The following is a 12,211-nucleotide window of genomic DNA, read 5'->3' on the forward strand; positions in this document are numbered from 1 at the left end:
TTGTATGCATCAATGTAGGCCAATCATTTTACTTATTTTAAGAAAGTGATTTACCTATATTATTAAATAAAAAAATAGAATAATGCCATTTAATTAAAAGAAGGGTAATATTGTACATTTGCATTGCCTTAAAACTAGGAAACCCAAATTTAAGAAAAGAAATTTATAGATTTTAATGGATCTTTGATTATCTTAATTTTTGAATTTTGATTTTTTTAAATTAATTTAGTTTAAATAATTATAACATAATTTTTAATCATACCCGGTTTTATTCTGACAGAATGACATTCTTTTTATAATGATATTCTATGAAAATGCAAACCATAAACTAATAAATAGTTTTACTTCTCGCAGAATAAACAAATTTTTAGATACAAGTTAAATTTTTTCTATCACGTCCTTGAAAAAATAAAAAACTTTATATTTTATTCTATAATAATGAAACATTCCCTAATAACAAACAAATATAATATGTAGATTATTCTATTGGAATATAATATTACATATACACTTATCATTCTATTATAGATTAATCTAACATAATATGACAATGAGTAGTACATTTTTGTGGAAGAACAGTGACCATTGTGGATTGTTCATGTCTATCCCACACGCATTCATCCAACCTTCGGGCCATTGATTATCATGTGCTTCATTCGTTCTATGAGAATAACTGTCATAAAATAGAATTATGTAAGAATAAAACTATGTGAGAATGCTTTATACAACAAAAATAAAACAAATTTTAGCAATTCTATGAGAACTCATACTACATGTTAAAATCGAGCAACACAAATAACGAACTCATAAATTATTTTTGTGTTCTTCAAGAATTTGAACATCAAGTTCTCTTTCAGGTATTTCTACAAACACCTGGTGTGCAATATTCTCATAGAATTTTTTTTGTGTTCTTCCATATATTACCTTTGCTGCTAGTAGTAAGTTCTGGTCAACTTCTCGGACATATATCTTTAGTCTAAAAACCTAATAAGAGTTTCTAGTTCACTTCCTAGAGCATAATTTCAAGCTTCTATTCTTCCCAACTATGTTTAGACCAGTCAAAGACTCAAACAACATCTTACAAAATGGAAAAAGATCATAAATCGGCAAGTAAATCATATATAAAATGCTAGGGTTTGATTTATAAAACGAAGAAATAAAGAAAGGGGAATAGAAATCAAACCTGTTATCGATACAGGGGTGTGTAATCAATTAGTCCGATCGAACCCTAAACGACGCACCTGACCACCAAAATTTAAACTTCAAAGAAGCAGGGTCAGTCTGCAAGCGAAAATGAATAATCAAATCATTGAAAATAGAAGAATGAAAATCAATTTCTAAAAATAGCGACGAAGGAGAGAAACAGAGAAGTTCCAATCATTACGCCGGAAGGAGGGAGAGAGAAGGCCGCTCCGGCGTCGGGAGAAGGTGCAGGAGCCTGAGCTGACACGGATGATGCGGCCGAGAGTTCGACGGTGACAATTGTGAGCATGGAAAGCTTCTTCACGATGTTAACTTGTGCCATCTCTCCTTCACTGGAATTGATTTTTGCGATTGGCTGATTATGAGTTTTAATTAAAACTGATATTCCTAAATTAAAGGGATATTAATTGATTTATATATTTACCATAATTAATTAAGTGTAAGATTACATATTTACCATTTTGAAATGATTGGCCTACATTGATGCATACAATAACACAATAATTACTTTGAATACATGAACCTAGCTCTCTTTCTCTCTCTCTCTCTCTCTATATATATATATATATATATATATAACTTTTAGCCAAAGTAATCAACATAAACATGTAGGAAACATCAATACGATTTTCGTAGATATATAAAACGCTCGAATCTGACTTTGTATGAAGAAGTTATGCTTCTTTGAAGTTTCGCGATTAAATAGAAATGGCTATACACATAACAAAATATGAATCATAGATAGATCACTTACTAGAATAAGCAGTCTAAACAAAATATGGAGTAATTATAAAACCAAGAGCTGGCATATAGAGAACATACAAATCTGACTTTGCATGAGGAAGTTATGATTTTTAGAAGTTTCAACGTACCAATGTGTGACACAGAAGCCAAAATTAAGATCGGTTGATTGTTAGGAAAAACAATATAAAAAAGAGTCAAAGATCTTGTCCATTAATACCCGTCAATATAAAGACAATCAAGAATGGATATCATTTGAGAGAGTTATGATTTATACACGGACTTTAACAGTCTAAGCATGTGGAAATATAACTTAAAAATAAAATAAAAATTAGTCGACGGAGTCTAAACGAAAGTTGTAGATCTCCTCGGTAGCTACTTGTGGATGTAAAACCCGTTGAAAATGGAGCTCATATGGAGAAGTTATGCAATTTTTAAGAAATCAGAAATCCTCACGTGCACAGACTACTTACGCGGAGCACCCGACTTATTGCGTGATGCATTTTCGATTTTTGGCACTATATATGGCCTTCGCATTTCAGATGTTTTTCACACCAAAATTCCTCTGATTTTCTCTAAAATACTTTCTAGCGTTTATCCCTTTACTCCCTAGTTCCCAACTACTTTAGCAAGGCACTGCGACATTGAAGAGACGACGATTAGAAGCTCTCGGGTCAGAGTTCTACCCATATAATTCCCGTTTTTCACTAGAAACTCTCTATAAGTTAGGCTACACTTACTGCGCCTTAAGTGTAACTTGTATTTATGTTCATAGTCGTTGTTATGAATATATATATATATATATATATATATATATATATATATATATATATATAAGATTTATCAATAATTCCAATCATAATACTAATTGATCTACTTACGTGAGATGTGTCTAGAATGGTCACGTTGGCTTGCTTGTTGGATTTTAGAAAAGCTATATGCCGAAATGATCATGCCTTCAAACTGTACAGTCCAGCTGATCCTTATTTAATAGAACTCTCGGTATTCATCGAGATTAGTGAGGGATCTAACTTCCATTATCATATTGTTATAGGAACTGATAAGCTATAGTATTCTAGGTTAATATATGTTATACGCGTTACCCGTTACCCCGGAGGGATATCTGTCAATCATAGGAGTAATTTTCCAGGTGAGTTATCTCACTATATCATGTGTTACGGTATATATCCATGTATGTTTGGACATAGGAGTTAATAGAATAAAGTTGATAGTATATCCTTGCCTGTATCAATAGAACTTAATGTGTAGACTCTATGTATGATTATGTATGTTGGTCGGGGGCCCGCCATGTAATATGGGTGGGGCCCTTTATGCATTATTAGGTGGAGCCCATTTGTATGCACGTATATATATATATATATATATATATATATATATATATATATATTGTGGTATATTGTATCTTGGGAAACTCACTAAGCCTAACACTTACCCATTTGTTTATAAATGTTTTGAAGGTATTCATGTGAAGGGAAAAGTTCGATTGTACACACACGCATTCGCTATATGTTTCCACACAATGTAATTACACTCTGATATATATATATATATATATATATATATATATATATATATAAATGAAAATTTTGGGTATCTGTCTCTCTACCTCATCATATTTGCTCAAAGATCTGAATACGAAACTAGATTTAAAGGCAAGATATCGATTTCTAGAGTGTATTTGTTGGTACGTGTTTAAAGGTGGTGGTGGTGATATTCCATTTTTTTTTTTGAAAATCAGAACTATGAAGATAGGTTTTGATTTTTGAAGTGGGTGTTCTTGGATTTCTGATTTCTGAAGTGGTGTTCATGGATTCTTCTGTTACTTAATTTTCCATTTTTATTTCTTCCTATGACATCGTGATTATGTAAGAAAAAGAAACGATGTGGTAGTGATGATTATATATATATATATATATAGGCCTATGTTATTGTAACGTCCGCAGATCCGGGCTAGTCAATTTAGAGGCAATAGGGGTCGAAAACGACTTTTCGACGAAAGATTATTTAGAATAAATAATCTTAACCAAGTTGTATAATATGTCACAAGGTTTCCGTACATATAAAGAACGCCGAAATCCGAGTTATAACAAAGAAGTGATGACCCGTCGAAGTTTCGCGACGGAACCGGCACGGCACCAGGAAGCGTAAATAGTAAATTTATGATAGAGCGAGATTTAGCCTTAGCGCTCTAAACGAAAGTCGTAGAATATGTTAAACTAAGAACATCGATAAAAAGAACGCCCAAATCGGACTTCGTATGAAGAAGTTATGATTTTTCGAAGTTTCGGACTAGCAGTGTACAACCCGGAATTCGAATATTAGATCGAGCGGTTTTTAGCCGACACGACCTGAACAAGAATCGAAGATCTCGTTAAGAGTAGCGTAACGAGAAAAATATGGGCGAAAACGGATGTCGGATGAAGAAGTTATGAGGATTTAACGGACCAACCCTGTCCCGGCCTGTTAATAATATAAAATTTAAAATTGAGTCAAAATTAGCCGACGGAGTCTAAACGAAAGTTGTAGAGTACGTTCCCGCCTTCGCGTGGATATAAAGAACGTCAAAAACGGAGCTCGTATGCGAAAGTTACGATTTTTAGAAGTCGAGAGTGAAATTTACGAAGTCTGTTGCTAAATCGATGACGTGGCATAATCTGGACCGTTGCTTGTTGATCACGCCTCGCATCCGATGATCGCCACAAAGTCTCGCTACGCCCCGCGTCCGAAGCTGGTTACGCCCAGCGTACTTGATCTGGTCCGGGTCCGAGAATGGGTGCGAGCCAGCTGGTGCGAAGCTGACATCCTTATCCGAGGAGTACGCGCCGCGTAGCCAAGGATTACGCCCAGCGTAGTCCGAGGCCTCGTAGCTATAAAAGGGGGGCGAGGGTCTCCGGATTTTTCACACTTTTTCACACCATTTCCTTTCTCTCTCTAAAATACTTTCTCTCTCTAGCTCCCCAACCACCCCTAAGCCCTAGATAAAATCCCTAGCTCCCGAGGGAAGCCCCGAGGCTCCCGGGGTCCCGAGAAAAAGAGCCTTTCGGTTTCGAAACGCTGCTCCAATTAAGTTCCGGTTTTCGATAAAATTCGTTCTAAGTGTGCTACACTTACGCAATTTTTAATATAGCTTTCAAATAATTATAGGAATGTTATTAGGTCCTTAAAATAATTATTTGGGCTATTATTATGAGTTATATTGAGTGTTATTAACACTTATATAATAATAATAATAGTCAAACTAATTAATTTGTCGCGGTTATCGATAGACTAAACCCTAGTGGTATTGGTACTAGGTTTTATCGAAGGAAAATTGTTTTAAGAGTATCGAAGCGTTGTCCGAGTACTGAGTCACCACCTACTCAGGTGAGTGCATAGTCTCTTTCATCTTACACATAGATATGAAGTATTTTATATAAACTACGTGCTATGTGTGCATATTATCTGAATACGTGTTGTCTATACTGGATGAACGTTTTATACATGTTTTAAAGGATTTAAACTGTATACGCATTTTATATATACGAATATGTTGGGTATGAGATGGGTAGATGAATGATGAGAGATAGAAGATGATGTGAGTATACATTGGCAACTGTAGACTTAGTGCCTATGGGACGAACACCGGTAGCTATGGACTTAGTACCTGTTAGACGTTGGTAGCTATGGATTTAGTACCTGTTAGGAATCGGTAGCTATGGACTTAGTACCTATTAGTTAGACGCTGGTAGCTATGGACTTAGTACCTATTAGGAATTGGTAGCTATGGACTTAGTACCTATTAAACAGTGGTAGCTATGGAATTAGTACCCGATGAGTAGAATATAGCAGCTATGGAATTAGTGCTTTACGAACGAACATTGGCAGCTATGGATTTAGTGCCAGTCCTATAACCCTGGAAGTAAGGGACTTCGGAATAAACGAATGCAGGATAGATGACTCTTAGGTTAAATCCTTAAGAGTAAAGAAGATAATGGGGATGGGTAATTGGGTTGATTGTTTAATTGTTTAAACATAATAATTATATTATTGTGGGTTGAAAACCCTATGTACTCACCAGGTTTCCCAACCTGACCCACTCAGTTTATTTATATCACAGGTGTTGATATGAAGTCACATTACACGGAGAGATTTAAAGAGATGTAGATCACTAGTGTAAACAAATGTAAGTTCTGTTTATGCTTATGTTTCTGTATTAACGATGACATCCCAAACGTTTTAAGATGAATAAAATACGTTTCTTCAAAAAATGTTTTAATAACATATTTATCGTGTTTTTTTCTGGGAACAAATTCCGCAACATTTTTATTTAAAAGAACTCTGATTTTTATAAAGCATAAACAGAACCGGTCTTTTCTGGCCGTGAAAATGGGGATGTCACAGTTATTCTATTCAAACTAATTATTGTGATATTGTATGCATAAATGTGGGCCAATCAATTTTACTTGTTTTTAAAAAAGTGATTAATACATATTATTGAATTAAAAATAATTGAAAAATATCATCTAATTTAATTACAAGGGTATTTTAGTCAATTAATATACATTTAATAAAGGAAAATTGCATATTTTAAGGGATCATAGATTCTATTAATTTTAAAACCCGATTTTACGAATTTTAATTCTTTTAATTCGGAGATTCTGACAGAATATGTTTATAAGTATATTTAAAAATAAAAATATTCTTGAACTATAAATATAAAAATATTCTTGAACCTATTTCTTGTTCACGACTTTAAAAACTTCTTGTAGAACAACAAATTTTTGAACAATCAATTGAAGAATAAAAACAAAAAATACATTATTTCTTATAGAATACATGTAACAATTGTTAAGAATTACAATAGAATTAGAATTCATGATTCCGTTCCAGCAGAACTGGAATTCATATCCATACTCCATTCCAACAGAATTAGAATTCATGATTCCATTCCAACAAAATTGGAATTCGTGATTCCATTCCAAAAGAATTGGAATCGCACCAATATCATCCATTTAATCGTCTACAGAAACAAATTGATTTTTATCATATAAGAAGAAGTAATGGCATTTAGAACAGCTGAAGAGAGTCTTTGCAAGGCCAATAGATTTGCAATAATCGTAAAAGTTGTCAAGCTCGTCGAACTGCTTTCTTACTCGTCTCAAAAACTCGTAAACCTTGACGGAATCTGAAATCTCTATCTCTCTAAATTGACCTATCAAAATACTCAGGGCATCGGTCATGTCGTAATACGTATAGATGCTCTGTTTCACAATCGGGTACAAAGCCACCATCACAATCCTGTGATTCCTCGTCGGACATGAACGATTCAACATTCGCAGAATAAGTTTTCTGTCATGGTGAATGGTGATTCATATGGAGGAGGAGAATAAATAATATAATTATTATGCCACCTGTAGGGCGACAAGCGATAAATCGATCCAGGAGTTGCATCAGAGGTTGAAGTCGAGAAAATAGGTTATCCTTCGTTTTTCCATCTACCAGAGATTTTAGAGTCATCGGCTCTGGCTCCTCTATTCGAATCAGAAATAGAGGAGGAAAAGGGAGACCATTACGTCTGATCAATCAACAAGATTAAGGAGCTGTTAATTTCATCGATCGATTGGAGAATAGAGAAGGGAGCTGCAATCATTTGGCTTTTGTCGACCGGAGGGAGGAGACGCAAAGAAGAGGAGATGCAATTTTGGGAGGTGTCGATCAGATTTGAGAAGTGAAGAAGGAAAAAACGATATTGGCTTCAATTTAGGGTTTTGAATCTAGGAATACAGCTAATATCTAATTATATATCTATTTTACCATAATTAACTAATAATAAGATTACTATAATACCCTTATCTTATTTATTAAATGATTTGATTTATCTAAAATCTGATTGGTGCATACAATAACACAATACTTAGTTTAAACATTTGAACCTAGCTCTCTCTCTCTCTATATATATATATATATATATATATATATATATATATATAGACACACACACAGAGAGAGAGAGAGAGAGATGGATGAGTGGGTTGTATTTTTAATTTTATTTAAAAAGTAGTTGAATAAATAAAATGAAAAAAAAAACAAATAACAAAGGCAAAAAAAAGTCATTTTAATGTCTTTTAATTTTGAAACGGACCAAACTCGCAACAAAATGAAAAGTTTGGATCTTATGTGCTAATCCAAACCTTTTATGACCAAAATGACAATTCTCAACTAACCATAGAAACCATTCTTACAGTTTTTGAAGTGTCTATGTAAAGTTACTTTACATAAAAGGGCATATGGATATAAACTAAAATTGAAATATAATGATGATTAATTAAATTTTGTAAACTATATTTATCAAAAGTTAAAATTCATCCAAATTTTAATATCAAATGCACTCGTTAAGCTTCTCAATTAGTAAGAACTTTTTTATGCATATTAAGTTATGTTTGACGTATTAACTGAAAAGCTAGTTGTTAGATGAAAAATTAGCTTATAACTGAAAAGTCAACTGATAAAAAATAATTTTTGGTAAAAACTAATTAATAGACTAGCTAAAAATATAAAATGACATAAGGGCATTCGGAAAAAAAATATGATTTCTACAAGTGTTTTAGTGTTGTAAAAATATAATATTATTGTATGATATTAATTTTGGTTTATAAATTCATATTATTGTATGATATTAATTTTTACAAGTGTTTCGGCGTTCTAAAAAATTAATATTATTGTATGATATTAATTTTGGTTTATAAATTCATATAATAGATATTTATTATTTTTTAAATAAAAATTAATAAATTATAAAATGTATTGATCAATGTTTGTTTCCAATAAAGGCATCTGAATTATTAAAATATATTTATATTTAATCATATAAGTAAATTATTAAAAAGAATAGATATGAATTATTTTTTTTAAATGTATTTTAGTCTATTAGTCTATTATTTTGAGTCTATTAGTTAAAATCTAAAAGATTTTTTGTTAAATTCTAATTGAAGTAGTTTTTAGATTTTAGAGTTTTTTGTTTAACCTAAAAACTACATGTTTCTATGTCCAATTAAGTTTTTTTTATTATTAAAGCTAAAAAAAGAAACTCTCAAAAGTTATGTGGCGAACACACCTTTGATTTTTTGTCTTTATCTTATGTTATATAAAAAATTTATCAAAAGTGTTTTTTTGAACTAAGTGCAAAAAGTATTTATTTTAGTCAAAATATTGAAAAATCAAATGTATTATTTTGCTCTTTCAAAAAATGTATTTATTTTGTATTGATACTTATCCTCTTATATTTTATTCCTATTTATTCTCATATCATATGAAAGAGAAAATTAAATATTCTCATACACAATCAAATGTTGACATATGTCTCATTTAATTGCATATTTAATGAAATTAATATCATTTAATCCATTTGTCACCTTTTGATATGATAAGAAGATAAATAAAAATAAAATATAGAAATATATTTAATTTCTCTTCCAAAAAACTGCAGTTTTAATAAAATTAATTTATAAAATCTTCTAACAACCAACCATTATTTGAACTATAAAATCCTCTTTTCTTTTATTTGTATTAGGGTCCTTTACATACTTCATATGTAAAATTTTGTCTTTTATCTTATGTTATACGTGAGCTTTATCATTTTTAATGCGAGATTCAACTTTCTCTCATGACTTATTAGAACACATACTGATAGCAACCGGACATAAGCCCCAATAAAGTATATTTACCAACTCATTGATCACACTTTACAAGACATTTATGATTTTAAGTTTTTAACTTTAGTACATAAGTTTTTTAATTAAAGGCATTTAACAATTTGTTTATTTTTCGTCGTATAGTATCAGGGTCGGTCCTGAAAAATGAAATATTCTTAAAGGTTCGGGATGAACAAGAAAAAAATTGCTCTTATCTTTATTATAATTTTGTATTTTTAAACAAAAATATATAATAAAAAAAATCGGGTCTGTACAGCTGCCCACTTTATCCCCTCTAAGCCCCATGTATAGTATGATCATCAATTTCGTAATCTATCTGTTGCATAGAACATAATTATATATCTAAAATGTTGATATATATATATATATATATATATATATATATATATATATATATATATATATATATATATATATATATATATATATATAGCAATAAATAAATATTTTTGTAATTAATTATAAAATAGTAATTCTTACATTAAGTTTATACAAAATATTATGATCATAGTAAATATATAATAAGATAAACACATATTAAAACCATCACATCTCAATGACATCTATTTTGGTGTTGCTCATAAAAATGAAAAAATAAAACATGATTCATAATGAATCCCCAAGCTGTTAATTGAACTTAAGGTGTTGGATGTGAAAAGATAACTTGAATGTATTTACAAATGAGTGTGAAAAAGGTAGGATGTCTTATGGGACAAAATGAACACAAAGTACGTGTGTACATATATATTAGGAGTGTACCTGCGCAAAGCGACGGTGACAATTCATTCTTTTTGGTTATTAATTTACTTGCGGCAATTAGTTTAATTTTGGAGATATGTTATATTCCAAAAAAACGCATTACATCAATATGTATCGTTCACAATGGAGATATATCAGTTGTGTATTTGGCAAAAAAAAGTGAAAGTAAAATGTTATAAATCATATATAAATAAAAGTGCAACATTATTTCAAACATATAGTTCTAAAATTGAATTAAAATATATTGTTATTTCTTACATCTTATATGTTTTTATTGATATATTTAATATATTAAGCTTAGTGAACTTGCTTTATCATTTTAAGTTGTCACAAATAAAGTTACATTATATATTTTTTTTTAAAAAAAATCAAATATTCTTCTACTCTTTGTTTCTACTTATCTCCGTACTCACCTGAAATCCATTTATTTATTTATTTATTTAATTTTTACACTTCTCTTAATCTAGTGTGTAGAAAGATTAGCACGAAAAAAGTAAAATTATGATAAATGTTTTTGTTTAAAAATATAAACACATTGTTTACTTTCAAGAATATAATATATTTTACAAGATAAAACAAAAAAACTTTGATAAACCCGAAGCAATATTATTACATCAAAGATATTTGCAATTAAATAATATTGAATACTAACGACTTTTATTTTTTATTCTCAATAAAGTTTTTTTGTTTAAAAATACAAATCTATTTAGAAAATAAGAAAACAAAACGCAAAAAAGCTTAAGGTTAAAAATGATTTTAAATTTATATGCATAAGGTTAATGACGTACGTCATAATTATGATTATTATACTTGTTACCTATGAAATTCATGATTATTATACATGATTTCTTTATTACAGTATCATATAGATCTGATTACACCATTGTATTTTGAAAAAACTATTTAGTTATAGCAATATCATCCAAAAACAATGCGAGTTTGATTGATATAGTTGGGTAGATTTGTCAAATATTTATGTTTGATTTGTTTTTTTTGTTTAATTTTTGAGTTATGTTTAAGCATAATAATTCAGAGGCTCCAACCAAACTGTATGTTAAAAATTCAGATCTTAAAAATTCAGAAGACCCTCTTAGAAATTCAGACCTCTTAAAAATTCAAAACTTAAAAATTTAGATCCTACCAAACAATCATTTAGTGTTGATGGCCTATTTTCAAAAGCTGGAAAATAAATATATTAATAATAAAATTTTTCTCAATCCTATATTCCTTTTCCTGCCTTTATGCATAATTGCATATTCCTTCGAGATATCCCCATCAAACCACCAACTATAGACACATTTTTCCAACAAAAATTTATAAGAAGTGTGTAATGCCCTTTAATCTCATTTTTACACTAGATCTTTAATCTGTTGAACCAAACCTCGTTCTTTAAAAATGACAACACAACAATGTCTTCAGTTCAAGCAAAACTCTGTCAAATTCCAACTCCATCTCAAAAAGAATAATTAATAAAGTAAAAAAAAATACAATCATATTTATAATTATCCAAAAAAGACCATAATGCCCTTTACTTGTAACATTGGTAAAATTACATGGCAACAAGAAAAATTAGCCTACACCCTTTAGAAACATTTTTACCAAAATTTACCCTTCTAAACTGACCAAACAAACCCTTTATATCCAAAATGCCCCTGCAAAGTCCATCTATCTTTATTTTTGAACTCACAGATCATAAATAAATTACAAGAATGACATATACGAATTATTAGTACCAACATATATTAGTTGTTATGAAATCCTTATGTAAACTTTCACATTCTCCATCAAAGTAAGCA

The sequence above is a fragment of the Lactuca sativa genome, chromosome 2 (assembly GCF_002870075.4).
Source record: "Lactuca sativa cultivar Salinas chromosome 2, Lsat_Salinas_v11, whole genome shotgun sequence".
NCBI lineage: Eukaryota > Viridiplantae > Streptophyta > Magnoliopsida > Asterales > Asteraceae > Lactuca > Lactuca sativa.